The sequence below is a fragment of the Bubalus kerabau genome, chromosome 21 (assembly GCF_029407905.1).
Source record: "Bubalus kerabau isolate K-KA32 ecotype Philippines breed swamp buffalo chromosome 21, PCC_UOA_SB_1v2, whole genome shotgun sequence".
NCBI classification, from domain to species: Eukaryota; Metazoa; Chordata; class Mammalia; order Artiodactyla; family Bovidae; genus Bubalus; species Bubalus kerabau.
This window is the reverse complement of record NC_073644.1, coordinates 28,057,169-28,084,583: the sequence shown is the minus strand read 5'-3', so window position 1 is coordinate 28,084,583 and position 27,415 is coordinate 28,057,169. Positions and strand designations below refer to the sequence as shown.

The window sequence follows — 27,415 nt, the reverse complement described above, 5'->3', positions numbered from 1 at the left end:
GTTTCACAAGTAACATCCTGACCAGGCTCACCTGTGACTGAGAGCAGGGAGGCTCATGGGAACCAGGAAGTGTTTGACTTTACTCCTCCCCTTTAGTATAAAAGAAGCCTGACTTCTAAGTCAGGCAAGCTGGTTCTTTGGGATACGAGCCTATCGTCTTCTTGGTCTGCTGGCTTTGTGAATAAAGTCGTCATTGCTCCCCTCTCCACTCCGCTACCCATCTCTCCATTTAATGGCCTGTCATGCGGCAAGTTGTTTGAGCTTGGACTCAGTAGTGGGTTTTGGCCCAGCCAGCCAGGAGTCTTGCTGTCTTGGTTAGCCAACCTGCTGGGCCCAAGCAACTCCCGAGGCCTATCCTGAGAATCCCCCCTTCACAGTTCTTCAAAGTGGCCCTGGCTGTCCCAGCGCTTGGCGGTTGGAGCAAGGAGCTGACGGGCTTCATACAGTAGGGTAAGTCACTCCGGTGTGTATACAGCCGGGAGAATTTCCTTCTTGTTTCGGGCTTTTTCCCCCTCCTAGAATAAGCCCAATTTGTTTCCTATTTGAGTGCGGTACCCTGCTGCAGAGAGGGAAGAGTTGTTGCATTGCACCTGCTTGGGAACTGGTTTGTTTTTTTCAGTGCTAGCATTTGTATGTGCCATCTGTGTTTTGTTTTGAACTTGTCTCTAGAAAGAGGGAAGGTTTCAGCTATCCCTAAGGAAAGTTCTCGGACACATATTTTGGATAAGTGATTACAGCTCTGAACTCATGGGTGAGAGGAGGGCATTTTGTTGGAAAAACGTGTGGCCACAGTACCTGTGGGGCTCTCCATAAAGGGTTTAGGCAGGGTTATTTTGGGGTCCCGGGGAACCATAAACTGCTACCCTGGCTGCGTTAATTACATCAGTTATGGTCTCCTGTGTTGCAGGTGTATGTAAACCACCAAGACCAAACTTGAGGGTTTAAGATTTTCTGTTTGCTTTTGAGTTTTTTATTTTGCTTTGTTTGGTACTGTTTCTCCATTTACAGCCAAACTAGTTTTGTGATATTTAAAACTTTTACTGGTATCAAATGGAGGAAAGGAACATGAGAAAAACCCCAAAACAAAACCTGTCCTTTTCCAACACAGGGACATTCTCAGGAAGAAGAGAAAGGTTCTGCTTGGTTTTTAAAATCACCAAAAAGCTGCAAATAGAAATATAAGTGTCTTTTCCATGAATATTAGTAAAAAAGGTTTAGCAGTCTACACAGGCGACCTTGATTTGTCCCATCTGCTGGAAACCCGATTTGAAACTGACTTCTGTAACTGATGGGTTTTACCTTGTTGTACATGATTCAAAGGCCAAAGCCTTTGTGTGGATCACAACAAACTGGAAAATTCTTAAAGATACAGGAATACCAGACCACTTTACCTGCCTCCTGAGAAATCTGTGTATGCAGGTCAAGAAGCAACAGTTAGAACTGGACATGGAACAACAGACTGATTTAAAATTGGGAAAGGAGTACATCAAGGCTGTATATTGTCACCCTGCTTATTTAACTTATATGCAGAGTACATCATGAGAAACACTGGGCTGGAAGAAGCACAACCTGGAATCAAGATTGCCGGGAGAAATATCAATAACCTCGGATATGCAGATGACACCACTCTTATGGCAGAAAGTGAAGAAGAACTAAAGAGCCTCTTGATGAAAGTGAAAGAGGAGAGTGAAAAAGCTGGTTTAAAACTCAACATTCAGAAAACGAAGATCATGGCATCTGGTCCCATCACTTCATGGCAAATAGATGGGGAAACAGTGAGAGACTTAATTTGGGGGGCTCCAAAATCACTGCAGATGGTGACTGCAGCCATGAAATTAAAAGACACTTGCTCCTTGGAAGGAAAGCTATGACCAACCTAGACAGCATATTAAAAAGCAGAGACATTACTTTGCCAACAAAGGTCCATTTAGTCAAAGCTATGTTTTTTTCCAGTAGTCATGTATGGATGTAAGAGTAGGACTATATAATGAAAGCTGAGAGCTGAAGAATTGATGCTTTTGAACCGTGGTGCTGGAGAAGACTCTTGAGAGTCCCTTGGATAGCAAGGAGATCCAACTAGTCCATTCTAAAGGAAATCAGTCCTGAGTATTCATTGGTAGGACTGATGCTAAAGTTGAAACGCCAATACTTTGGCCACCTAATGTGAAGAACTGACTCATTTGAAAAAACCCTGATGCTGGGAAAGATTGAAGGTGGGAGGAGAAGGGGATGACAGAGGATGAGATGGTTGGATGGCTTCACCAGCTCGATGGACATGAGTAGGGGTAAGCTCTGGGAGTTGGTGATGGACAGGGAGGCCTGGTGAGCTGCAGCCCATGGGGTTGCAAAGAATCGGACACGACGGAGAGAATGAACTGAACATGACTCATGGCAAAATTTTGAAATGGAAACTGAGGTCCTTGTGTGTGTGTGTGTGTGTATGTGTGTGTTACAGATGTGTGGCACTGCCAAAATTAATTTGTAAAAAGTTCTATTTAATTGTCTCAAAGGAAATGCTTATGTAAAATACTCAAATATAAAAAATCTGGCTGGAATGAATTTCAGGTTCATGTGATCTAGGAAATGTTCATTCTGGGAAGTATTGAATTAATATCTGGTATTAGAGTTAACTTAAGCTTGTTGGTTTGATTAATACAGACGTGCCTTTAGACTTTTCAACATTAAATATAATTTATTGTTCCTAGGTTTCCTAGAAATTAAATAAGAATTTATTCCTGTTACAAAGCTTGTTAGCAAGAAAAATAACAATATGATAAAACTTTGAAGTAAATAAAATAGAGGCAAATGAATTAAGCATTTTAGGTAAACTTTATCCAAATAATTGTTTTGGGAATGTCTGTCTAAAATAGTCTTTCCGGGTTTTCATAAGTTGAAACTGAACTAAGTTAAATGAAAAGAATTCATTGACTATCTGGGTCATTTCAAATAAGATAAAACATTAGAACATTAATTGCTTGGCAGGACTAAGTTTGCCTACCTTTTCCCTTCTCCGAAGAGGAAGAATGAAGCATAAGCTTGTCAATCGGGAAATGCTGGTATGACAGTTTTACAAGTACTTGCTTCTTGGTTTTTACTAGAGAGTAAGGTTTTAAGGTTAAGAATTATAAGGGAAACATTTCAGTATGCAAAGAGAGGATGTGTCCTAGAATGTTTCTGAATGGGAAAGAAAGGGAGGGACATGATAATACGGATATGGAAAGTTGTGGAAGGTTTGTGGAGCAGGAACACTGAAAGAGTTTGGTGCATGATCAGGATTCGCTAAGATAAGATTGAACCTAAGAAAATGAATTGTAAAGGTAAAATGGCACAAAACCTGCATTTGCTTCTCTGAAAGGACAAAATTTTCTTCAAATATTGAACCACTTTTGGTAATTGTGAGTTTCTCTAAGTGATCTGTACTTGTTATTGAACTCTTATTTTTGTTGGTTAAAACCTTTGGATATTTTTGACAAACTTTCCAAAGATCAAATTCTAAATGGAGTTCATTTGATCTCTGGCTAACTTTGAAAGTCTTCCAATGGGTCCCTGGGACACCTCAAATTATTCTCCATCTCAGAGAGAAGATTAATTAGGCTTATTTGCTATGTTAAGTTACGTGCAAAGCATCATCAAATAAGTGATTGATAAAACTTCTTTTGTTGTGTATGTAAACATTATTATTGTACACATTCTGGAAATCATATGCAACTCCTAAAATTAAAGTACATTTTATAAATAATATCAGTGATAATTTTAGTAATTGTCTTAAATTGTATGTCTTAGTGGTAACCAAGTTTCTTTTTTTTTCTTTTTAATTTATTTTAATTGGAGGCTAATTACTTTACAATATTGTGGTGGTTTTTGCCATATATTCACATGAATCAGCCATGGGTGTACATGTGTTCCCCATCCTGACCCTCCCTCCCACCTCCCTCCCCATCCCATCCTTCAGGGTCATCCCAGTGCATCAACCCTGAGCACCCTGTCTCATGCATCTAACCTGGACTGGCAATCTATTTCACATATGATAATATACATGTTTCAATGCTATTTTCTCAAATCATCCCACCCTCACCTTCTCCTGCAGAGTCCTAAAGTCTGTTCTTTACATCTGTGTCTCTTGCTGTCTCACATATAGGGTCATCGTTACCATCTTTCTAAATTCCATATGTATGCGTTAATATGCTGTATTGCTGTTTTTCTTTCTGACTTACTTTGCTATGTATAATAGACTCCAATTTCATCCACCTCATTAGAACTGATTCAAATGCATTCTTTTTAATAGCTGAGTAATATTCCATTGTGTAAATGTACCATAGCTTTCTTATCCATTCGTCTGCCGATTTTTGCATTGTAATTCTGTTGTTTGATGCCAAAGCAAAAAGGCATCCTTTTGATGATTAGATGGTCAACTGCTATTTATGGTTTCACAGTGGCTTTTGAATGACTCTTGAGCTGTTTTGTGAAAAAGCAGGGATAGATGATGAAATTCTACATTTGCGAGCATTTGGGCTATTACATCAGGGAAAATCAGAAAAGGAAGGGAATGAGATAGGGAGGGTATATTGCTTCAAAACTTAGCCCTCCCTTTGAGCCAGGTGCCCCAGCCACTCTGGCAATCGTGCCATCGTGATCAGTGGTGAAAGGTCTCAGAACTGCTTGTTTCAATTGGCCATTTAAAGTTAATAGTAAAAGACTGATAATGATAACCATGTGTCATAAAACCTTCAGAAGGAAAGGAGAATGTTTTGTGGGCCATTGGTTCTGTGTTTGGCAGTTTTAAGTTATTTTTATTTATTAAAATTTTTTAATTGAAGTTGATTTATAATGTTTCATGTGTATACAAAGAAACTCAGTTACATATATATATATATTTTTTAGATTATATATAGTTATATATATACTTTTCTCTTATAATTTTATTACAAAATATTGAGTGCTATTACCTATGCTATACAATAGGTCCTTGTTTATCTATTTTATATATAGTAATGTGTATATGTTAATCTGAAACTCCTAATTTATCCCTCCCTCTTTCCCCTTTGTTAACCATAAGTTTTTTCAGTGTCTGTGGGTTTCTTTCTGTTTTGGAAATAAGTTCATTTGTATCATTTTTCAGATTCCACATATAAGTGACATTATATTTGTCATTCTCGGCCTGGTTTACTTCATTTACTATGATAATCTCTAGGTCCATCCATGATGCTGCAAATGGCATTATGTCATTCTTCATGGCTGAGTAATATTCCATTGTATATATGTATCTCATCTTTATCCATTTCCTCTGTGGTAAGACATTTATGTTGCTCCCATACCTTATCTATTGTAGGTAGTGCTGCACTGACATTGGGGATACGTGTATATTTTCATATATGAAAATTAGCTTTCTCTAGATAAATGCCCAGGAGGGGATTGCTGGATCATGTGGTAGCTCTGTTTTTAGTGTTTTAAGGAACTTCCATACTGTGTTCCATAGTGACAGTTTATATTCTCACCAGCAATGTAGGAGGATTCCTCCTTCTCCACACCCACTCCAGCATTTATTGTTTGTAGACTTTACGATGATGGCCATTCTGACCAGTGTGAGGTGATACTTCATTGTAGTATTGATTTATATTTCTCTAATGATTAGCCTTGTTGAGAATTTTTTCATGTGCCTTTTGGCCATTGTATATCTCCTAGTTATTTTTAAAAATTAGTACTTTTTAATTGGTTAAAGTCCTTCCTAAGGAAATTATTCCTTGATTTGGATTAAGACATTAGAACCATATTCATCCTAGAGAGCACATCAACAGGAAAAACCGAGAAAATGAACACTAACAACTTGGGATAAAGCCTTGCTATGTGCCTTGCTATGGATCAGTGGCTCCCAGAAGCAGGCTTAAATTAAGCCCCTTTGAAGTATTGTATGGTAGGCTATTCCAGGTGTCTGCCCAGGTGAGAGAATCTACAAATGCTCTAAAAGACCTGAAAGTGATAAGTTGCTCAATAGTGTCGACTCTGCAACCCCATGGAATACAGCCCCTGGAATTCTTCAGGCCAGAATACTGAAGTGGGTAGCCTTTCCCTTCTTCTGGAGATCTTCCCAACCCGGCAACTGAACCCAGGTCTCCTGCATTGCTGGCAGATTCTTTACCAGCTGACCTTCTTCTTCTTCTTCTAAGTCACTTCAGTTGTGTCTGACTCTGCGCGACCCCATAGACGGCAGCCCATCAGGCTTGCCCGTCCCTGGGATTCTCCAGGCAAGAAAACTGGAGTGGGTTGCCATTTCCTTCTCCAGGGCATGAAAGTGAAAAGTGAAAGTGAAGTCACTCAGTCGTGTCCGACTCAGCAACCCCATGAACTGCAGCCTACCAGGCTCCTCTGTCCATGGGATTTTCCAGGCAAGAGTACTGGAGTGGGGTGCCATTGCCTTCTCCGACCAGCTGACCTAGCCGTTGCCAATTATGTTAAAGTTTTGGGCGCTATACCAACCTCTGTTCATGTGTTTGCCTCCAACAGGTCTGCCTATCTAACTGAAGTAGATGGTAATTTCATTGAAGCATCAGTCAGTTTAATTTTGTCCAAATAAATAACACAGGAATTTAGTATGTGTGTGTGTGTGTATATATATATATATATATATATATATAATCGGAGAAGGCAATGGCACCCCACTCCAGTACTTTTGCCTGGAATAATCCCATGGATGGAGGAGCCTGGTGGGCTGCAGTCCATGGGGTCGCTAAGAGTTGGACACGACTGAGCGACTTCACTTTCACTTCTCACTTTCATGCATTGGAGAAAGAAATGGAAACCCACTCCAGTGTTCTTGCCTGGAGAATCCCAGGGACGGGGGAGCCTGGTGGGCTACCGTCTATGGGGTCGCACAGAGTCAGACATGACTGAAGCAACTTAGCAGCAGCAGCATGTATACATATTGGGAATTGGAACTCAAACCCCAAGTTGAACAAAGTATCTATTGACTTCCTACTTTTGTATTCAAATTCCTTATGATGAAAAATACATCTTTTTTTTTTTTTGGTGTTAGGCAACAAAGTGCTAAGTGGGTTCATCGGGTTCAAACAGTTGTAGATAAAGGACTGACATAAATATTCTAAGGCATATTTGTTGCCTCTATAAGTAGCCAGAGTGGTCTTCGTTCGTTTCCCCACAATTTTATGGAATGGATGTTGACACTGGGCAATTGTAGTTATAGGGAAGAACTTTTGCGTTCTGTTACAAGTTAATCACTAAAGGAATGTTGCCTGTAAGCTTAAATTATACATAGTGGCATATCTCTGGGCTAGTATCTCCCATCTAATGACCATTAAGCTAAAATACCTTTGTTTTACTCACAAGAAACATCCTGACCAGGCCCACTGCGATGATGCAGGAAGGAAGAAATGAACACATCCCTCTGGAGGCCGATGGGAGCCAGGAAATGTTTGACTTTACTCCCTTCCTTTTCTGCTATAAAAGAAACCTGAATTCTAACTCAGGCATGATGGTTCTTTGTGGCATGAATCCACTATTTTCTTGGTCTGTTGGCTCTCTGAATAAAGCTGCTATTCATTACTCCAACAACTCTTCTTTCCATTTGTTGTCCTGTTCTGAGGCAAATTGTACATGCTTGGACTTTAACACAAATAGCATTTGAATTTATTATATTTAATCTTCCCTGGTGGCTCAGAGGTTAAAGTGTCTGCCTCCAATGCAGGAGACCCAAGTTCGATCCCTGGGTCAGGAAGATGCCCTGGAGAAGAAAATGGTAACCCACTCCAGTATTCTTGCCAGGAGAATCCCATGGATGGAGAAGCCTGGTATTGCAAAGAGTCAGACACGACTCAGCAACTTCACTTTCACTTTCTTTCATACTTAATCTAATAAAAGCAATCCTGAGAAGAACAAAGCTGGAAATATCATACTGCCTGATTTCAAACTATACTACAAAGCTCTAGTAATCAATACAATATGGTACTTTCATCAAAACAGACACATAAGTCAATGGAACAGAGTAGACAGCCCAGAAATAAACCCTCACATCGGGCCAAGAATACTTGGTGGGGAAAGGATATTCCCTTCAATAAATGATATTGGGAAAATTGGCTATTCACATGCACAAGAATGAAACTGGACTCTTTGTCTTTCACCACTCAAAAAAATTGACTTGCCATGGGTGGATTAAAGACTTATCCATAAGACCCGAGACTGTAAAACTCCTAGTAGGAAACATAAGAAAAATGCTCATCGACATTGGTCTTGGCAGTGAATTTTTGGATATGCCACCAAAAGCACAACCAGCAAATGCAGAAAGAAATGAGTGGGACAACATCAAATTAAAAAGATTCTAAATAGCAAAAGAAATCATTAACAAAATGAAAAGGCAACCTGTAGAAAGGGGGAAAATACATGAAAACTTCATCTGGTAAGGGGTTAAGGACCTCATACAACCCAATAGCAAAAAACTAATCAGATTTTAAAATGGGCAGGACCTGAATAGACATTTTCCCAAATGAGATATACAAATTGCCAATAAGTATGCGAAAAGATGCTCAATATCACTAATTGCCAGTGCCCGTGGACTCTGGTGGTGCAGCTGTGTCATGGTGGCTGAGCTGTGATGCCAGGCCAGATCATGGCTGCCCTGAAGGTGTTCTTCTGTGGAGGGCTGCTACTGCTACTGATGTGCTGAAGCGGTCCTGTATTCTCTAAAACTGTGCAAGAGTGTGTGGCAGTGTTACCAGTACTGCATCAAGATGTTACATGAGGATAATTGTTTTGGTTTTTCCTTTGGATTTTACCATTTGCCAAGGACTTTGATGTGAATCCATGACAGCTTCAAGAGGGAAAATATCAGTAAGGATGTGCAGAACTCAATTCTACCTCACCTTCCAGAAACATAGTACTCCTTTTTAAGAGCCAATCTTGGGGTCTTAACACTTACTCTTTAGGGTCCTCTTGGAGCAGGGGCCTCAGTGACCATTAATGACAATCTCTTGGTTGGCTAATCCCACCATCCTCTAGACTTGCTTAATTTTGTTCAATCTTACAGTTGAGGACTGCCTAGTAAATCTTCGGGCCCATCTCACATTTCAGGGCCCAAGGGTGTCCTTGTAGGACGGTACTGCAGTGTAATTTCTGTTTACAGGTTCACCCAGAAATTATTTTCAATGCAACTGTATGATTCATTTCATCTGCCCATTCATTCATATATACATTCATTCTACAAATAGTTTCGAACAGAAAAGTTTTCTTTCTTAAAATGGCAAGGTTTATCAACTATAGTTCATTGCCAAATGGCAGCGAATGATTAGTTGTTTTGTGTTTCAGCATACTGGAGGTAGACAGTTGATTTTCATTGACCTGTATTTGTGTTTAGAATCATATAAAATGCTGATGTATTATAACTCAATGCGTGAAGTGACAAATGCTTTCTGAGATTTATGGAAACATCTAGTCTTCTTACTCATGGAATTCTTATCTGTATCTTATTACTAGCAGCCCCTAGCCCTTCTTTTTTGACAGCAAATGGAAGAAGATGAACTTTAAAATCTTTCAGAAAGAAGAAAAAGTCCATCTGTAGAAATATAGGTTATTGCTATCTTAAAAAAAAAAAAAAACAACAGCAAAACTCAACCTAAAAATTCCATTTTTCTCCTTCTGTTCAAATCCAATTGTCCATCTGCTCTTCATTCCTTGCTTCCCTGTGGCTTACTTTGCACCTTTTCCCGGGTTTATTAACGCTTGTCATTCAGTCATCTGTCTGCTCAAATCAGCAGCAGCCGCAGTCTAATTTAACAGCTAAATGACAACCTGCTCCTCTGGCTTTAATGTAGACTAATTTGGACAATCTGTAGTCCTGTTTACTTTAATTTTCAGCCTTCTGTGGATATTACCTCCTATAAAGTAGCAGAGGACGTTTGTGAGCTAAGGGCAACAGATGCCCTGCTTGTTTTTTCATAGAAAAGTCGACCAGGAAAGCTAGAATCATGACAGTTTGGGGGCTGGATGAGTTTGGGGGGCTGGGTGAGCCTGCCTCAGTAGAGGCGCTTCGGGGATGGGGGGTGCGGAGCTTTCTCTGACCACTTTCCTATCTTGAATACTGAAAGCACAAAATAAAGAGAGGCATGCTTTTTCAAAGCAGAATGTTTTAAGAGAAACTGAAAATATTATAAACATATAGAAATATTTTATAAAATGTAAATGTATATTTATATAAAATATTCTGGAACACATGTTATAATATAAATAAAATATATTTTATAAAATATTCTAGAACACATGGTAAGATACTAAATTACAGGGCTCTTAGGGGTTCCTATTCATCTTTACAATGTTCCTAGGCTGCTGCTCATCTCTCTACTCCTCCCCACTCCACATGCTTTGAAGTACTCAGTTAACATTTGTGGAATTGAATAGATTAGAAGAATCAAAGGCCTGGTAAATAACACATTTCAAAGGATTGATTTTTAGAAAGAAACTTTAAAACAGACCATCTTGTTTGGATCATTATTAATAGCTGGTTAGGCCTGAATAATATTCAGGGTACATTTCTCATTCATTTAGCAGATATGATTGTGTCATTCTTCCTCGTCTCAGAACAGCAGTCCTTCCATTTGACATAAAACGGAAGGCAATGAGCAAACCCCATCACCCTGAGTTCCAAATCCTTGTGAAATTTGAACTAAAAACTCTAAATTCATAGTAAAAAATAACGCCTCTAATATCCAGAATTTACTTTTTACATAATTTTTACTACATGTTGCTTAAAAATTACAGTATAAACTATTGGATGTAAGATAGGCTCAAGAATATATTGTACAACACGGGGAAGATAGCCAATATTTTGTAAGCTGTAAATGGAAAAGGAACCTTTAAAAGTTGTCTAGAATAAAAAATTACACCACGGTTGGGTATTTGTGCAGACTTAGCACAAACAGTCTCACAGGTGTCACAGGTTCTGTGACCTGGTCTAAAGCACCGGGGCCTGTTGACAGGGTCTCAGTGAGGGCGTGGTGAGTTTGCTCTGAAACTGCTTTCTTTGTGGAACAACACTGGATATGGAGTCAGAGCTGACAGGCATGGAGGGAAAGTGGGTGAAATATGAAGGTCTGAGAAAGGGAAAATGGCCTGACTGCAAGGCAGTTTGAGACGACCCATTTGGATCCTTGGATGCATTTGCCATCCATCTCTTCATAAATACTATCAAGCCCCTTCCTGTGACAGGCTCCCTTCTAGATGGTGGGGAGATAGCAGGTGACAAAGCAAAGTTCTGGCTCTCTCTCAGTTTACAGGCAATCAATAAAACCATGAGAAAACATGTCTGCAAAGGATTGCAAATCAGCTTAAAGACAAGAGAGTGATTGTGTGGTTACGCTATTCTGGAAGTCTGGTCACGTCTCTTGAAGGTGACAGTTAAGAGGAAATATGAGTAATTTACAGCACTGAACATGGAAGATACTGAGAAAGTCTTCAGGAATATTTTCTAATGAGTTCTTAAAATGACCACTCAAAGGAAGTGTTGAAAACTGGAATCCTACTCTTGGAAACTTCCCCACCATTGCCCTCTTAACACTCTGCTTGCACTTCTGTCATAGAGCCTAAAACACCTTGATATACCCATTTCTTTCCATGTCTATCCTCTTGTTTTCGCCTGTGAGCACCTTAAAGACAATCTTTGTCTTTTTTTTTTTTTTTGGTCTGTGGCTGGCAATTCTTGGCATGGAGTAACTATTTAATAAATTCAAGTTCAGTGAACTTATTTGTCTCATTCCCACAACTAGACAGAAGGCAGATACTGCGTCACATGTACTTTATATCCTCCAAGTGTCTGGCATCAAGAGGGACAGTAAGTGATGGGTGAAAGCTCCTTGAAGTATTTGCTTAAATTCCAAGTGGACTTTGAGCCTCAAAGGGTAAAATGGAAAGATGGAGAAATAGCCTAGGCTAGAAGCAGATTTAGACAATAGTCAAGTTTTTTAGGGTGTTCGGGTTTTTGGTAGATCAAAGTTGGGATTTAGGGCTGGATCAAAGGAAGGGTGATATGGAAATATGTGGGGAACTTGGGGCTGGGGATTGATGTATTGGACGCAGGACATTTGTGAAAAGGTCAAATGATGTTCTCAAGGATAAAAAATGTTTTCAATAAAAGGCAAGCTCATTTTTATATAAGAAAATGATGACACAGTAATTGTGCTAGTTTGGCTTTTTGTTTTCTTGCTAATATTACATCACTGAGTCACACAAGCGTGGTGAGGAGGGGACAATAAAAATAAGTTATCAATGCACTATTAACTCAGCGTGCTCTTACCTATTAATAAGACATTGATGTCTCCTCTTATGCGTGTCCCATCGAGAAGCATTTTCTCATTACCTCCAAGCAGCATACACAAAATGGCTTTTTTAATATACTCGTGCCTGTGAATGCTTGGTGCTAAAGACTTCTCTAAATGGTCAAAGATATCCTATTTAAGAAACAGGAAACACTTACATTGCACATTATCAACATTAGAACAGAATCTCATTATCCATTAGCTGGTATTTGCACGATTTATAACTCACTTTAGATTGAGTTTTGCAGGATTTCATGATCTTTACCACATCATCAGCTGAAAACTTAGGTGCTGTGTCCTTGTTCATCAGTTGATATTATTGCGGGCATCATGGCCTTGTGTTTTGTAGGCTGCAGAAATCTTTTAAGAGATGCTGCTAATTAACTATTAAATAAATGCTTGGATGAAGTTATCTTCATAACAGATAAGCTCCTCGGAAATTGCTTTCAATAAAATGGAATGAGTTAAATTTCCTTCTGTTTTTGTTAACCTTTGCCTGTCTTTTCTGAATCCCAGACAGAACACTATACAGTGTATTTTGCTTTTGTTTCTTAAAACTTGTGCTCTCTAAAAACTTTTGAAAGAAGGAACTCATAAAGATATCCCTGAAATACCCTATGGGTGATGCTCCAAGTGACGACTGATGTGCTCTCTGCTTTGAGACGAATCTGAGAAGGCAAATCTAATAGAGGCAAGTGGTTTTAAACCATAGAAAGAAAATCACATTATAATTTAGTGAGAATTACATGTTAAGTTGCAGGGTTTTTCAATGAGAAAAGAAAAACTAAAAAGCTAGGGAAAATGGGTGCTCTGGTTTTATAAGCCATGACAGATTATTTCATTGAACTGAAAACTGTCGGCTTCAATTGTGAGACTAAATATGGGCTTTAATTGTAAATCTAAGAAAAAAGATTTAAATAGGTAAATATGGGCATCTCAAGACATTTACTGCTTTTGGCAAATATTTATCTTTTCTAAAAAGTCACTACTTGAAGAGTTTGTTTTCAAAAGCAAAATGGGAATGGTTTAATTTGTTTATATTCACCCATCCAACAACAGAAATGTTTACTGGACCTGACCATGGTGAGACAGGCCGAGGGGCAGGTAGGGCAGTCTTGGGGCCAAGACTAAGATAAGTAAGACAGGAGAGCTTAATGTTTTATGATCTAGGGACTAAACGAAGTTTAGGCCCTTGTTTACCTTCTGGAGAATGGCTCTTATTATGGTCCTCATATGGGGACATGCCTTGGAAATGAACAGAGATCATTCTGTCATTTTTGAGATTGCATCCAAGTACTGCATTTCGGACTCTTTTGTTGACTATGAGGGATGCGTGTTAAAATGACAGTAAATATATACTCCATTTCTTCTAAGGGATTCTTGCCCAAAGTCATAGATATAATGGTCATCTGAATTGAATTCGCCCATTCCAGTCCATTTTAGTTTACAGATTCCTAAAATGTCAGTGTTCACTCTTGCCATCTCCTGTGTGACCACTTCTAATTTGCCTTAATTCATGGACCTGACATTCCAGGTTCCTATGCAATATTGCTCTTTACAGCATCAGACTTTACTTCTATCACCAGTCACATCCACAAGTGGGTGTTGTTTTCGCTTTGCCTCTGTCTCTTCATTCTTTCTGGAGTTTTTTCTCCACTCTTCTCCAGTAGCATGTTGGGCACCTACTGACCTGGAGAGTTCATCTTTCAGTGTAATATCTTTTTGCCTTTTCATACTGTTCATGGGGTTCTCAAGGCAAGAATGCTGAAGTAGTTTGCCATTCCCTTTTCCAGTGGACCACATTTTGTCAGAACTCTTCACCATGATCCATCCGTCTTGGGTGGCCCTACATGCCATGGCTCATAGTTTCACTGAGTTAGACAAGGCTGTGATCGATTTGATTAGTTTTCTGTGATTGTGGTTTTCATTCTGTCTGCCCTCTGATGGGTAAGGATAAGAGGCTTATGGAAGCTTCCTGATGGGAGAGATTGTGAGGGAAACTGGGTCTTATTCTGATGGGCGGGGCCCTGCTAATAAATCTTTAATCCAACTTTCTGTGTTCCCTCCCTGTTGTTTTGACCTGAGACCAAACTATGGTGGAGGTAATGAAGATAATGGCGACCTCCTTCAGAAGGTCCTGTGCACACATCGCCACACTCAGTGCCCTTGACCCTGCAGCAGACCACCGTCGACCCATGCCTTTGTCAGAGACTCCTGGACACACACAGGCAAGTCTGGGTCAGTCTCTTGTGGGTTACTGCTCCTTTCTCCTGGACCCTGGTGCACAAAAGGTTTTGTCTGTGACCTCCAAGAGTCTGTTTTCCCAGTCCTGTGTAAGTTCTATAATCAAATCCCACTGGCCTCCAAAGTCTAATTCTCTGGGGGATCTCAGGCCCTTTGCTGGATCCCCAGGTTAGGAAATCTGTTGTGGGTCCTAGAATTTTTCTTAACACTGTGAGAATTTCTTTGGCGTAATTGTTCTGCAGTTTGTGGGTCATCTGCTTGACAGGTCTATGGTGGGGTTAATGGTGACTTCCTCCAAGAGAGCTTATGCAACAGGCTGTGTGACCCAGGTAGCTGCACCCAGAGCCCCTGTCCCTGCAGCAGGCCTCTGACCTGTACCTCCACAGGAGACTCAAACAGAGGTCTCGCTCAGTCTCTGTGGGGTCTCTGGGTCCTGGTGCACACAAGGGTTTTGTTTGAGCCCTCAATTGTCTCTGGTGGGTATGGAGTTTGATTCTAAATGTGATTTCGCCCCTCCTACCATCTTGCTGGGGCTTCTCCTTTGCCCTTGGATGTGGGGTATCTTTTTTTGGTGGGATCCAGCATTCTCCTGTTGATGGTTGTTTAGAGAGAGTTGTAATTTTGGAGTTCTCGCTGGAGAAGATGAGTGCATGTCCTTCTACCACTCTGCCATCTTGATCTGCAGAAGCATTGATGCTTTTGAACTGTGGTGTTGGAGAAGACACTTGAGAGTCCTTTGGACTGCAAGGAGATGAAACCCGTCAGTCCTAAAGGAAATAAGTCCTGAATATTCATTGGAAGGATTATGCTGAAGCTGAAACTCCAATACTTTGGCCACCTGATGCAAAGCACTGACTCATTTGAAAAGACCCTGATGCTGGGAAGGATTGAAGGCGTGAGGAGAAGGGGATGATAGAGGATGAGATGGTTGGATGGTATCACCAACTTGATGGACATGAGTTTGAGCAAGCTCTGGGAGTTGGTGATGGACAGGGAAGCCTGGCGTGCTGCAGTCCATGGGGTCACAAAGAGTTGACATGACTGAGCAACCGAACTGAACTGATGGGTACGTGCATGCTGGTTCAAACAGTATTGAGACTCGCTGCTGCTGCTGCTGCTAAGTCGCTTCAGTCGTGTCTGACTCTGTGCGACCCCATAGACGGCAGCCCATCAAGCTCCCCCGTCCCTGGGATTCTCCAGGCAAGAACACTGGAGCAGGTTGCCATTTCCTTCTCCAATGCATGAAAGTGAAAAGTGAAAGTGAAGTCGCTCAGTCGTGCCCGACTCTTAGCGACCCCATGGATGGCAGCCTACCAGGCTCCTCCGTCCATGGGATTTTCCAGGCAAGAGTACTGGAGTGGGGTGCCATTGCCTTCTCCATTGAGATTCACTACCATATGTAAAATAGATAGCCAATGGAAATTTGCTGTAGGACTCCAGAAACTCAATCCAGGGTTCTGTGATAATCTAGAGAAGTGGGAAGGGGTCACAGGTGGGAGGGAGGTTCAAAAGGGAGGGGACATATGTACACCTATGGCTAATTCATGTTGATGTATAACAGAAATCAAGCCAATACTGTAAAGTAATTATCAATCAATTAAAAATAAATAAATGCAATTATTAAAAAAAACAACAGTATTTAGAAGACAGCCAGCCTCAGGCACCACAGGACAGAGGCCAGAAAAATGAGAAAAAAGGCCTTAGAGAAGAAAAGAAAGAGATTTCTGAATTTAAATCCACCAACCAGCCCATGCACTCACCCACCTACTCACTCATCAAATAACCAACAGATATTACCAAACACCCACTGCCAAGAAATGGTTGTGGTGGTTGCCACGTGGGAGACATACAGAGGATTAGACCTAGTTCCTGACTCAGAAAAGGAATCTAAATACCAGCTCTTTTCTTCCAGTGAAAAGGTCAATCCCTAATGGTTCATTATCTTGCCATTTTCCATGACAAATAATAGCAAAGACTCTCCTCTTTTTGCTAATACAAAAGCTTTGTTAGGATCTTTTTGTTCTTCTGTTGGGCTTAATTTTCCACTTTCAAAGAAATGAAAATGTGGCTCTTGCTTCCTAAAAGCAACTTCATTCTGTCTATACTTCTCCCAAGACTCTGTTTAAGCTTTGCAAAGGTAAAGAAAGTTAAGACGTGGGTTAATCTAGACAGAGCAGTATACTCACTCATCAACCATCCTCTGTGGCAGACAGCACTTTGCTTTTCCTGTAACACCATGTTGCATTCGACTCATGGGGGTTGTGGTGATGGGGGCTGTTTATGCAAATACATTTTAGGCTTGAAGTGGTAGAACAGGGAAAAGTAAAAATTACTTGCCTGGAGTGAGGGATAAAAAAATCTACTTCTAAAAATTTTTGTTTTTTGACTTGACTTGTGGGTAAGTCTGTTTCTATCATCACATCATTCTTGTCAACATTCAGAGATTTCAAAAGACATTCCTGATTGCAAGAAGCTCCAACCCAGCTCTTAATTATGCCAGTTTTATTCCTGTTTTTAGGTATTTCCTTCAGTGTGGAGGACCAGTTAGATTTATGGTTGCGGCTTTTATGTTCTGGGGCTTTTATCGAGGGAGCTTTGTGGTCAGGAGACAGCTGCTGCTCTGGCATAAGTTTAAGTTCCAGAACCTCAGATAAACTTCACAAAAAGATTGATTTGAGGTAGAAAAATAGAGTCTGCCCTTCACCAGCGTCTGCAGGGGGTGGTGCCTAGATCTTGGCTCTGGCTTGTCTAGAGAGGTTCTCTAATGTCTGGATGGGGGGCTTTGTCAAACCCACTCACTCATCAACCACTGTTTCAATCTACCAGCCAACTGGGCACCCCTAGAGGCCATGTGGGCTTCCCAGGTGACCATAGTGGTAAAGAACCCACCTGCCGATGCAGGAGGCATAAGAGGCGAGTTTGATCCTTGGGTCGGGAAGATCCCCTGGAGGAGGACGTGCAACCCACTCCAGTATTCTTGCCTGGAGAATCCCAGGGAGAGAGGAGCCTGGCAGGATGCAGTCCAAGGCATCACACAGAGTCAGACACAACAGAAGTGACTGAGAACACACCCACGCAGCAACCATGTACTCTCCTTCATGTTGAACATAATAAAATATGACTCCCTTCCCTAATGCAAAGATTAGAACCTTTAATTTTTTTTCTCTTTAAAAAAATGTTTTCTTTAAATTCCCCTTCATATTCATTTATGATAAAGTGAGGCTAATTTCTCTTCACTACACATAATGCAAACTTGACATCCCCCATTCCAAAAAAAAAGAGAGTAAGGGGAGAGGGTTAATTAACAGCACACTTCTGTGTCTTAAAATTTTCATATATGCTGATATATATCAGCAAGAAGGGTAAATGTACTTCAACTAGCAGGCAACTCCTTCTTAAATAGGAAAAAGCTAAAAATAGGAAGCACTGTACATTTGTCCCTTATCCTGCTGGTTTGAGACTGGCCGCAGAGTTTGCCCGGCTCAGTGCAATAATGAAAATTCGGCGTGCATGCTAAGTCGCTTCAGTAGTGTCTGACTCTGCGACCTCATGGACTGTAGCCCGCCAGGCTCCTCTGTCCATGGGATTCTGCGGGCAAGAATACTGGAGTGGGTTGCCATGCCCTCCTCCAGGGGATTTTCCAGACCTAGGGATAGAACCTGCATCTCTGAGGTCTCCTGCATTGGCAGCCAGGTTCTTTAACACTAGCACCACCTGGAAAATTTGCAGCCACTACTTAAAATTAATTTCAAGAGGGCAACAGGAGAGCATTAACCCAGATGTGCGGTACCTTTTTTGTTTTTGTTTTTTAATTCTGGTAGTTTATTAAGTAGGGAGGACTGGTTGCAGTGGTTGTGGGGAAGGCCCATCCCCCACCTCCACCATAACCACCAGGTGATACTAAATTTAAAAAAACAGCTGCAGGTGGGTACAGAGGAGAGTGGGCAGCAAACACTGAGAGTACAGGAGGGACACAGTGCCCCCTCCAAGCTGTGTCCATCACCAACCCTGGACCGGTAGGTGCTATGATCAGTGAAGGGTGGGGCTCTTGGCTCTGGCAGCCCCCCAGAGCCACTGAGTGTGGCCCACTGGACTGCAATCTTTGTGGAGGAAGGGTGTCTTCGGTGTTTGGACCTTTATTCTTGACAGAAATCTGAACCCTTGGCTGGCCCAGTCAGACCCAGGTTGTGAAGAGGCTGTTGTCTCTCAGACTTCTAGATTGTTCTATTCATAATATAAGAGACCAATGGGTCATTGTTACCTGGTGTCCTGATGATTGGTCTATTCAAGACAGAGGCCGTGAAAGGGTTATTGTCACTTAGCTTTCTGATTGGTTTACTAAGACTCCAGGACATCAAAGAGTCATTGTTTCTTAGGCTCCCAATTGGTCTACTCAGGACCCAATGTCAGTCAGTCACAATTACTTAGCCTTCTGATTGGCCCATTCAGGACTTAGGACAGTAATGGTTCTGGCAATCTGGACCTCTGATTGGTCAACAGGAACCCATGGTTAGGACTAAGGGACAGATAGAGCCCCAGCAGCCCCTGGGAAGGGGAACAAGATGAAGTGCTTGGGGTTGTATGACTATGTAAGTTGCCTGTCCAGGAAACTGGCTTTGTACTTACTATTATATGGGGTGGAGATCTCATATTTCTTATATCCTTCCCACAGTTTAATTCTTAGTTAGCCACATCTTGAACTAAACTAGATGATCTCTAGGTACTAGCCTTCACCATCTTTCCAAAGCACAGTCCAGGGGACGTTGGAGAAATAATGGTGGCTCAGTGGTAAAGAATCCACCTGCCGAGGCAGGGGATGTGGGTTCCATCCCTCGGTCAGGAAGTTCCCCTGAAGAAGGAAATGGCAACCCACTCCAGTATTCTTGACTGGGAGATCCCATGGACAGAGGAGCCAGGCAGGCTACAGTCCATGGGGTTGCAAAGAGTTGGACATGACTGACGACTAACAGCCAGCATAGCTAGTACTTTCTTATTGAGAATTGCTCAGAGTCTTTAATATACTAATAGCATTATGCATTTCCAGTGGGTATAATCTATAGCATGTCTCAACTTTTTGATGGGTTTGAGACAACTGAAAATACAGGCAAGAATAAGTACGTGATCCTGGAGAGTTAACGACCTAACTTGTTCTAGAGCTCAATTCTGTCCTCAACTGCTGACTCATGTATCAGAAATATCTCCAGCAGGAAGGCCTGCATTCCAATGGTCAACACTGGGGCAATGACTGTTGCGTAAGAGCCCATGCAGACACTGCTGGTTGCTTATCCAGTATCTGACCTCATCTCCTTTGCTCTTACAGCCCTGATTTCTTCAGGGTTGAAGATACTCACCTATGCGACATTTGCCACCAGGGTGGTCGTGTGACCTAGCTTGGGCCAAGTGGAAGTCTATGAGACTTAAAAAAGGACTGAGTCAATGGCATGTATCTTTTGCTCTTCATACTTCCGAGCTTGCTTTCTTCTTAAAAGTCAGGAAACAAATGTTTGTAGGTATAGGATCCGAGTCATAATCATGAGGACAAAAGCCACGGGCAAGGCTGGTGCTGCAGGAGACCTGAGCCATCCTGGTTTCTGGATGGTGGCCTTGAGCAGATGCACAAGCCCTACATGCCATCTTTGGGCTTCTTGTTACTGAGGAAATACCCCCCCGCTTCTCAACTAAACTGCTGTAGTTGTTGGTTTTGTTCTGTGTAGCTAAAAGGGTGGATGGCCTGAAACACAGCATACCCAAAGCTGAAACAGCATGCCCTTCCCACCTGCTCTTCAGGTTCTTTTCTCTCCAGTTGCCCAAGTGGACACCTTGGAGGCGGTCCTCAGTCCCTCGTTGCCTCCGCTCCCAGGAGCCGTGAGTCCTGTTCTCCTGGTGCTGCCGCAGGCGCTGAGGACAGCCTTCTGCTCCACAGCCCCGCCCAGTGGGAGTGCACTCACTATCGCCTCTGGGGAACCAGTCGTGCAGCCTCTGACTTGGGGGACATCCCAGGCTCCCCATGGGGCTTCCCAGGTGGTGCTAGTGGTCAAGAAGCCTCCTACCAATGTAGGAGACATAAGAGACCCTGGTTCGATCCCGGATCGGGAAGATCCTCAGGAGGAGGGCATGGCAACCCACTCCAGTATTTCCTGGAAAATCCCATGGATAGAGGATCCTGGAGGGCCATAGTCCATGGGATCACAAAGAGCCGGACACAACTGAAGTGACTTAGCACACACGCACACAGGCTCCCTGTGGTTTCAGAGGACAGGAGGATACCCCTAGTTAGGGGTACTCCCTTGGCAGATTCCTGCCCAGCTCCACCAGGTGATGCTTTGTGACTGAACTCCTGGTTCATCCTTCCAACCAGGACAGGTCCATTGGAGATTCTGGATTAGGCACCAGCATTTATCATTAAATTCATATTCTGTTGTTTCTGTTCATATCTCTGAAAACTATCATAATATCCCACTTGTATTTTCCAGTCTCATGTTGTATTAGGAGGGGAAGTGGTGGAAGTTTGAGAGTCATAGGCACCTGGGACCATAGGTGCTTAATTTTGAAGTAGTACCTGCTGTGTTGGATCAACTACCGAGTCCTTTTGTTCTACCTCCTAAACTCTGCTCCAGTCAGTCTATTTATCTATGTACCCATTGGTGCTCCCCCACCAAGAACAGCTCACCCCTTGCATAGATTATCTATGTGCTTCCTAACTGCTGCCTTTTTTTTTTTCCAAACACGTATCCCCTCTTTTTTAGATTTCCTTCTCATTTAGGTCACCACAGAGCATTGAGTAGAGTTTCCTATGCTGTGCAGTAGATTCTCATTAGTTATCTATTTCATGCCTAGTAGTATATTTGTAGATCAGTCCCAATCTCCCAATTAGTCCCCCCTGGGTAACCATGAGTTTGTTTTCTACATCTGTGATTACATCTGTGATCCTATTTCTGCTTTGCAAATAAATTAATCTCTACCGTTTTTCTGGATTCCACATATAGGTGATGTATTTGTTTTTTCTCTTTCTGACTTCCTTCACCCTGAATGACGACCTCCAGGTCCATCCACATCTCTGCCAATGGCGCTAATTCATTTCTTTTTATGGCAGAGCAGTATTCCATTGTATACAGGTACCATGCCTTCTTTATCCATTCCTGTCTGCGGACGTTCAGGCTGCTTCCATGTCCTGGCATTGTCAACAGTGCTGCAGCGCACACTGCGGTGCACGTATCCTTTCTCGGGATACATGCCTGCGAGTGGGATTGTGGGGTCATACGGTAACTCTATTTTTAGTTTTATAAGGAACCGCCGTACTATTCTCCATAGTGGCTGTGCCAATTTGCAGTCACACCATCAGCGTAGGGGGGTCCCCTTTTCTTCACACCCCCTCCAGAATGTATTCTTTGTGGGTTTTTGATGATGACCGGACTGAGGTGATACCACGGTGTGGTTTCGATTTGCATTTCTCTAATACTGAGTGATTTGAGCCTCCTTTCATGTATTTGTTGCCAGTTACATGCTTTCTTTGGAGAAATGTCTATTTAGGTCTTCCTTTAATTGCTTCTAATGGCTTTCCCTGCAATCAAGTTGGCTTCCTCATAACCCACACCCCCTGCCACCCACATTCCCAGCCATCCTGTGGCTCCCTGCTTCCAATGACAACGTTTCCCCACCGCTTTTGGGATGAAGGCCAACCTCCCTGGCCTGCGGTGCCACGGCCTTCCTGGAGAGGCCTCCCCCGCTGCTTCATTTCTCACTGATGCTCTCTAATTGCCATGCCGCAGCCCCACTGAACAATGTATGTCAGTGACTCTGCGCTCTGTTGTATCTCCAGGACCTTGCCAATACTGCCCTCTCCCCTCTCACATCCTTCACCTTCTCCCAGCTCCCCTTCATTCCATAACTCCTACCCACGCTTCAGATTCTCGTTCACATGCCACTTCTACAGGAGGTCATCTCTGGTCTCCAAGTCACAGTGACCATCTGTCCGATGAGCTCCAAGAGCACGTGTTCCCACATCAGAGCCCGGACTCGAGTCAGAGAGCCCCGGGTTTGAATCCAGGGTTAACTGCTTCCTTGCTGTGTGATCTTGGATGACTTGCCCTTTTAGGCTGTTTCCTCATCTATAAAAACAGAAATAAGGAATTCCCTGTTGGTCCAGTGGTTTGGACTCTGTGTTTTCACTGCCGAGGGGCCCAATTTGATCCCTGCTCAGAGAACTGAGATCCCACAAGCTGTGTGGTAAGGCCAGTAAATAAATAAATAAAAACAAAAACGGGAGTGGCAGTAGTGAAAGTGAAAGTGCAAGTCACTCCGTGGTGTCCGACTCCTTGCGACCCCAACGGGCTATACAGCCCACGGTATTCTCCAGGCCAGAATACTGGAGTGGGTAGCCTTTCCCTTCTCCAGGGGATCTTCCCGACCCAGGAATCGAACCCAGGTCTCCCTCATTGCTGGCAGATTCTTTACCAGCTGAGCCACCAAGGAATTACCTCTTACTGCTTCTGTGTAAGTTAAATGAGATCATGTATGTGATTTCCCAAGTTTTAGTGAATGGAACACAGTAATTAATAAATGATTTTTACTATCGTGTAACTGTCTGTAAACCATTAGCTTGTGTCTTATGCACTCAGAACAGCTTTTATACCTGGTCTGTCAGAAAACATAATATATCCTCAAGAAGCACTTGCTGAATGAATGGATGGTCAGAAGGAACATTCCCACACCATCTTTTCCCTCATTTTAAAAGGGAAAAGTTTAATTCTATTTCAAAACAGAACCGAGTCTTTCTTTGAACTAAGTGGCCTGTCAGGAGCTTCACGTATATCAACTCATTTAATTTTCATCACCACTCTAGGGGTAGCTGTCAGTCTTATTTTATAGGTCAGAAGATGATGTCACAGCCACACCAATAATAAAGAGCGGGACTCTGACTTGAATGGACTCCAAAGGTGTCAAATATTTGTCACTAGAAAAATACACCCTCCCTCAGCTTCCATCCTGAAGAAAAGGATGGACGCACGTGTGGGAGACCCATCAAACCTGTATGGCAGCGTTTCAGAGCTTCTCTGCTGGCTGTCTGTGCAGCTGAGGGCGCAGTTGTGAAGAGGTCTCTGGTTCATTATTGGGCCCACTTCCACATGGGTTTAGACAGTGAGTCTTTGGGAGGATGTTTGTTCACAGCATGGGTGTGGCTGTATGTGTATACACCTGCTGGATACCTGGGCTGTAAGCAAGCACATGTAGCTCACGTTGAGGGACCAGCTGCACACACAAACTACAGAAGGCTTGGGAAGGCCTAAATACACATCTCAAGGGGAACCTCTTTGCAGGACCGGCTGCAATCAGACAGCCAGGGAGCCCCACGTCGGGATGAGAAGCAGGAAGTGACTCCGTGACCTTGACCAGCTGGGTTTGGTGCCAGGGCTGAGAATCAGAGGAAAACTGGGTGTTGGCAACCTCCATCTTCCATTCGTAGGCTTTGTCCCCTGCTGACTGTCGCCCAGGGTCAGGGTGTGATTTGGAAGGAGGAAGTTTAGAAAGAAATCAGTAGTTGTTGCTAGAATTGAGGATTTGGTACCCCTGTACCCTCAGCCATCCCAACATTCAGGCTGCAAATGAGACGCACTCCTCTAAGGGAATGTACCTTAGGGATGTGCTAGAGGGTGAGGGGCTGGCTGGTAAATATTTTATTGATACTGAAATTAATTTCAAACCTGCCTTTAGCATTCATACAGCCAGGATTGAAAAAGCAAATCGTTACTGTCTGGGAACGATGGGAGGCCGGGCCCCCAAATTACTTCAGTTAATAAACCCAGACAACCGCACACCAGCCGCCCTGCCTTCTTCCATCTGTCTATGAGTTCAGTCGGTCTCTCCAGTATTGTTTGCCTGGTGGATCGCTTTGGCTGTGAGCAAGGACACGTTTGTGAAAGTCAGGTTAGAGACTGGCATTGTAGTGAACTAACTGGTGATAGACCAAAAAGGAGGTTCAGGGATATGTGAAATTCAGACTGAGTTAAGATCTAAGAAGCCTCAGGGAAGGAGGTGCGAGAAGGAACCCAAATTGTGGGGGTGGAGAGGCAGGAGGCAGGGCCACTACTGCGAATACAGAGACCTACAGCGCTCGGTGAGGAGGGGAGCTGATTTAGGTCAGGGTCTGGAAGTGGCATAATCCACAACCTAGAACTTGAGTGTTGGGAGGGCTGAAAATACATGGGTATAAAATCCTCAATTTTAGCAACAACTATTGATTTCTCTATGAAACTTCCTGCTCGCAAATGACACCCTGACCCTGGATGACAGTCAGCAGGGGACAAAGCCTATGAATGGAAGATGGATGCTCTGAATATGGCCAACATTGGCAACACGGTAAGGCAAATAAATGAACAAGACCTTTCTCAAAGGGTTAACTAATAGCACACCTAGCAGCTAACTGAATAAGGAAATGTGTGCTTCGTTTGCCCAGCCCATATTTCAAAATGTTCTGTTGCAATTAGTATCTGTGAAAGATAAGTTATCTCAGCCTTCCAAATAAACTATCAATTATTAACTGATCTGTGGGTCCCAGTGCTTTATGAGTTACTGTAGTAGTGTTGTCTGAGTGGGCTGCCTCTTCCTTCTGCTGACACAAATCACTCCCGTATCTTTCTATCATCCAGGCTGATTAATAAAGGGAAATCTGACTTCTTCAAAATGTGCCCCAGATAACTGGCGTACACAACGAGTACCATGCTCACCTGTGTTTTTAATCAGATTTCAGTGAATAGTGAGTTTCGCGGGAAAAAATGGGATTGTGCCAAGAGCGGAAGCTAGGTCACACAAACACTGCTTCTCACCTTGTGAAATGGTTGGCTATCCTGGTTTCAGGTTTTGCTTCAGTGATAATTTTCATTGCTGACTTTTCAAACTGTGGGGTGGGGCAGGGGAATAGGATACAAATGCAGAACCAGCATATCTACAGCTTTTGCACAGACCAGGAACCGAAAGTAACAGGGTAACCAGGACAGAAACATGGAACCAGGATAGCCAATCATTTTGCAAAGTGAAGGAAAGTCCCATTTTCCCATGGGATTCAAAAACCATCGAAACCTGACAGAAACAGGTAAGCATGATTATAGCAACTTAAACTACATCTGAAATTATTGGTAGCTTACTGAATTTGTAAAATCAGTCATCTCCTTAAAAGTTGAAAAAGAGACTTTCTTTATTTTATTAATAACTCTGTTAAACTGAGAGTAGGAAAAAGCAAAGAATGAAGCATAAACATGTTTATGCCCAAACTGAGGTCTGATATTCTCTTTGTTAGAGTTCATCTTTCCTTTGTTCTTCAGGATCAGTTAGGTTGGTTCATGGTTTGGTTGTTAATGTGAAAGAGGACTGGAAGATATATACTTTCTCAATCTTCACTTGAAAATCGACTTGATAGCTTTTGTTTTTGGTTGAGGGTTTTTTGTTGCTCAAAACCAATCAATGAGGGAGAAAAAGAACTACAATTTCCTTTATGCAAAAGCTCCTGATTTGCCCCATTCACTTTCAAAATTCCAAAGACTGCAAGAAGGAGCAGGGGAAAAAAAAAAAAAAAAAAGCTGACAGGTCAGTTTTGCACTTTGCAAATTCCTCTGTGGAAATGTGGCTTAAATTTGAAAGAGCACAGCGCCCCCATTTTCAAATCCCTCATCTTTTTTGAGCCACTTCTTTCTATTTATATAACTTCAGGATTCGAATGCCTTTGGCTAACTAAGGAAAGTGGGAAAGTGATGGGAATATAGAGACCACCACCAGTGAGGCGAGTTTTAAAATTTTACTCTGTACTAAGGCTGGACTGGAGTTATCCTTGGGCAGTTATTGGCTGGTTGGAACAGCCTGACACCTTGTGGCCATGGTTAGTACTACAGCTGCATCTTTCTCAAGGTGCCCCAGTTTGTAACTCTTCCTAGGGGCTTCCTCTGGTACAGTGGCATAAAAGGTGTGTATGCTATGTGTAGATTTTTTGGGGGAGGACTTTTTAAAATTGAAGTATAGTGGAATTTCAATGTTTCAGGTGTACAGAAAAGTGATTCAGTGTTACGTATACACATTATATATGTATGTTCTTTCTCAGATTCTTTTCCATTAAACATTATTATAAGATATTGAATATAATTCTCTATGCTACACGGTAGATCCTTGTTATTTATTTTATATAGAGTAGTGTGCATCTGTTAATCCCAAATTCGTCATTTATTCCTCCACTCCCTTTCTCCTTTGGTAACCATTGAATTTGTTTTCTATGTCTTTTAGTCTGTCTTAGATTCCATGTATAAGTGATATCATATGATAATTGTCTTCCTCTGACTTCACTTAGTATGATGATCTAGGTCCATCCAGGTGGCTGCCAACGGCATTATTTCATTCTTCATTAAGGCTGAGTGATATTCGCTTGTACATATATTTCACATCTTTATCCATTCATCTGTTGTTGGACATGTAAGTTTGGATTTTTTAAACATTTTTTCATCTCATACCTGTCTCAGTATCTCCACTGAGTCACAGTTTTTGATCAGAAAGCAGGAGACATGCTCAGAGCCTCCATTTTACAAGCAGGAGATGTTTATTTTGTTACCAAACAAAACTGGAGGGAACATCAACTCAGTATCATTTCCTATTTTTAGCCTTAGAAGAAAGAGAAGTTGGAGGACCAGGGTAGGGCATTCCATGTGCTTTCAAAAACCCCATGAAATGTTATTTTTATAAGGTAAAAGTGAAGGAAATTGAGAGACAAGGTTGTAGTTGAATGAGAGCATGTGTGCTAAGTCACTTAGTCATGTCTGACTCTTTGTGAACCCATGGACTATAGCCCACCAGGCTCCTCTGTTCATGAAAATTTCCAG

General features: G+C 42.2%; 1 long non-coding RNA gene across 1 annotated transcript; it reads left to right on the top strand.

The window, feature by feature from the left end:
* LOC129636150 (uncharacterized) lies at positions 1 to 7,566 on the top strand. The gene is made up of 2 exons (XR_008706692.1): positions 1 to 450; positions 7,342 to 7,566. It is a non-coding gene; the product is annotated as an uncharacterized LOC129636150 (long non-coding RNA).
* Positions 7,567 to 27,415: the final 19,849 nt, after the last annotated feature.